The sequence below is a fragment of the Lipotes vexillifer genome, unplaced genomic scaffold, assembly GCF_000442215.2.
Source record: "Lipotes vexillifer unplaced genomic scaffold, Lipotes_vexillifer_v1.1 scaffold22, whole genome shotgun sequence".
Classification (NCBI taxonomy): domain Eukaryota; kingdom Metazoa; phylum Chordata; class Mammalia; order Artiodactyla; family Lipotidae; genus Lipotes; species Lipotes vexillifer.
This window is the reverse complement of record NW_006779050.1, coordinates 3,431,580-3,435,112: the sequence shown is the minus strand read 5'-3', so window position 1 is coordinate 3,435,112 and position 3,533 is coordinate 3,431,580. Positions and strand designations below refer to the sequence as shown.

Sequence of the window (3,533 nt, the reverse complement as noted above, 5' to 3'; positions counted from 1 at the left end):
CAAAAAAAAAAAAAAAAAAAAAAATCTCTGAACCATTAGTTTTAGCCCTTTTCTTTGTCTCCATATTTAATTATATTTTTTAAAAATTCACAGAATGTGGGTGGTATACTACATCTCAAAGAAATACTTGGAAAACAAAACAGCAAATAAAGTCTAATATGTATCCAAGCACCCAACCATTTTCCTTTTACCAGTAAATTATAATATTCAAGGTACTTTGTTGCTTCAGACTGAGAAAGAGTAAATTAAGAGCTGCCTGATCTTAAGCACAATTTACTAGACTGGACAGGTGTCCTGGCCGCACATGTGCACATTTTCCATCCATGGGTTTTGGGGGTTTTTTTCTGCTTTATTTGATGCTTTGAACTGACCAAAAATGTGGGTGTCCTAATATGGCTCTTCCTTAGTTTAAAAATTGTCTCCTTTACCTTTCCTTGTACTTTCTTTTTGGGTAATGCAAACAACATTGAAGTTGTCTAATCAGGTTCCTCCTAACTTGAATTAGACAAGGAGAAGACTCCAATGTAGGAGGATTACATTGCAGCACAAATAAGATCATTTGTATTAAAACATTTGTTTCTTGGGTTTTGTTTTTCCATGATGACACCTAAAGAACCATCGTTTTTAGTCAAGTTAAAAATATAGGGACTTCCCTGGTGGCACAGTGGTTAAGAATCCACCTGCCAATGCAGGGGCCACAGGTTCAATCCCTGGTCCAGGAAGATCTCACGTGCCGCTGGGCAACTAAGCCCGTGCACCACAACTGCTGAGCCTGCGCTCTAGAGCCCACGAGCCACAACTACTGAGCCTGTGTACAACAACTACTGAAGCCCGCTCCTAGAGCCCGTGCTCCGAAACAAGAGAAGTCACAACAATGAAAAGCCCGCGCACCGCGACGAAGAGTAGCCCCCGCTCACCGCAACTAGAGAAAGTCCACACACAGCAACAAAGACCCAACGCAGCCAAAAATAAATAAATAAATAAATATGTAAATATTTTTATGCTTGTAAATAGTGTCAGGCACAAGAATGTTGGATATAAATAGAAAGTAGGGTTTGGTTGTTAAATGAATATGGTGTCTCAAAATACCACTTTCTTACCTTGTTCAATGTGTTTAAGACCCTATTCACTTATAAAACTAGAATGGTGAGGAGGAATGCTTCATTAGAGGCAGTTTTCCATAAAGCACTGAGGCATCATGCTAGTGTATTTTTAGCCCAACCTGTGAATATTATGGGCACCTTAATAGTCTCTCTATTTAAACACAAACCTGAAAGGTACCTCTTTGCCTTCAACCTTCATTTAAGCACAGATTCTTCGTATGCAAAGAGGCAGACGTAGCAAGAAGAACAGATCTTCATCAACATTTGCTTTTGAAACAGACCTAAGAAAGTTACGTCATTCTAAATATCTAATAAAAGTACAGTACAGAACTTACTATTAGATATTCCATTAAATAAGTACTATTTTCTTATCTCCTTGTTCTTAACAAAAGATAATTTCTTTTGACTTTGTTTTATGAAAATCCTTTGTCTAAGAACTGTTAAGAAATCCACAAACAGAGCAAAGACTAAAATGCTTGTGCTCATTTCTTGCCTCGTGGTGGCTCCATTTAATAGCAGCATTTGTGACTCTCGCTCTCCCAAGGGCCTCAAAAGTACTTTTCCTTTTTTGCCTTCTGATCCCCCCTTCTTCCTCCCCTTCCTTGTTCTTATTCTTCTTCCTCCAAATCAAAACTGTATTGCCATAATAAAAATAAATAATTAGGTGGATTTATGACTGAATGGATAGAGGGATGGATAGATAGATAGAAGTGTGATGAACCAAGTCTAGTAAGTTGCTAATGGTAGAATCTAGGTGGAGGGTATAGAGCCATTCACTGAATCTTAATTCTTTCAACTTTGCCTTGTGTTTGAAAATTGTCATAATAAAACCTCCTAGGAGTGGCTATCCACTGAAGGTGAGATCACAAGGGCTTTCACTAACTCTGTGTAAATATTTTGCCATTATATTATTAGAGAAAAATGAAACTAATTTTTTTTTTTTTTTTTTTTTTTCTTGCGTTATGCGGGCCTCTCACTGTTGTGGCCTCTCCCATTTGCGGAGCACAGGCTCCGGACGCGCAGGCTCAGTGGCCATGGCTCACGGGCCCAGCCGCTCCGCGGCATGTGGGATCTTCCCGAAACGGGGCACGAACCCGCGTCTCCTGCATCGGCAGGCGGACTGTCAAGCACTGCGCCACCAGGGAAGCCCGAAACTAATTTTTTTAAAGCTACATGAAACTGTCTTCACAAATGAAGTCACCAAACTATTGATTTAAATGCTTTTCATGTTTGAAATTCACATTAGGCCATGCTAAATAATTAAGAATACACACAATGATTCAGTTGTATGATGATGACCGCATTGTTACAATAGGAAATTGGTTAAATAAGTTGTGTATAGATAGTTAATAAAGTACTATGCAGCCATTAAAACTTGTAGTGTAGAAACAAATTCATGGGCACAAAAAGATTTATATTATAATGTTTCCTATGCCATCTAGAAAATTATGAACTTATGGGTATAGCTGGAAGTACATATATACAGAAATATTACCTATGAATTATGAGATAATGGACTTCTTCTCTCATATAGATCTTTTTAAATTTTTCCCTAAAAGTTTCCCAATGTTTTAATTTTAGTAACGTAAGAAAGAAGGAAAACAGAAAAGAAAAAAATCCATGCAATTTTTCTATGAAAATGGAGTGGGGAAACTTTGTATCTGTAAATAATTTTTGATCAAGCCAAAAAGATTATCTGGGTTTTTTATTTTATCTATATCACTGAGAGCTACTCTCTTACATTTTCTTAATCTTGCTCTTATGAACAGTGCATTTGAAATCTGTAAAAACAAATAATTTTATGCATTCTTCTGAAGATATTTTAGTGGACTTGACTAGTAGCTTTTGAAAGAAAAGTTAAGATGTTTTCATGCTGCTAGGCCCAAGGCATTTTGTACTTGGAAATGCCCTGTCCTCAATCCCTAATTGCATTAAATTTCTGTGTCTGACACACTCATGAGGAAAGGAAGTTTCAAAGAAGAAATAAGAAAATCTAATTTATTTCTAAATACAATAACCATTGATATATTTTAAACAATGTGACACCTATGTTCCAAGTGTCCTAACTAGAAGAATTAAGAGTTCACGGATGTGCCAGTTAAATAATAAAAATGTTTTTATTATTATAGGTCTCTTTTCTCCAAAGTGATTTAAGCAATGTGCTGAAATTAGGTAATCTTTACACTATGTCTCTGAGAGGGATAGAGGGAAGAGATTATTACTGTTAATTTTTATTCATCCAGTAAACATTTATTGAACACTTTATGACTCTGAAGTTAATGTTTCACTTATTGTTTCCTCTCTTTCAAGGACTTTTTCATAGATTTTCTGTTAATGACTATTGAAAGAAAAGTTGGATAGGAATAAAAGTAAAAAGAAGCAAAATAGAGTTCACCTCTGGGTTCCAGTTCTCTAATCCTTCATGGTGGA

The 3,533-nt window shown here is 36.3% G+C and overlaps 1 protein-coding gene across 2 annotated transcripts in view; it reads left to right on the top strand.

Moving 5' to 3' along the window:
- The window catches only part of GSTCD (glutathione S-transferase C-terminal domain containing), a 133,547-nt gene that overhangs the window by 100,127 nt on the left and 29,887 nt on the right, over window positions 1-3,533 (top strand). The window lies entirely within an intron of this gene.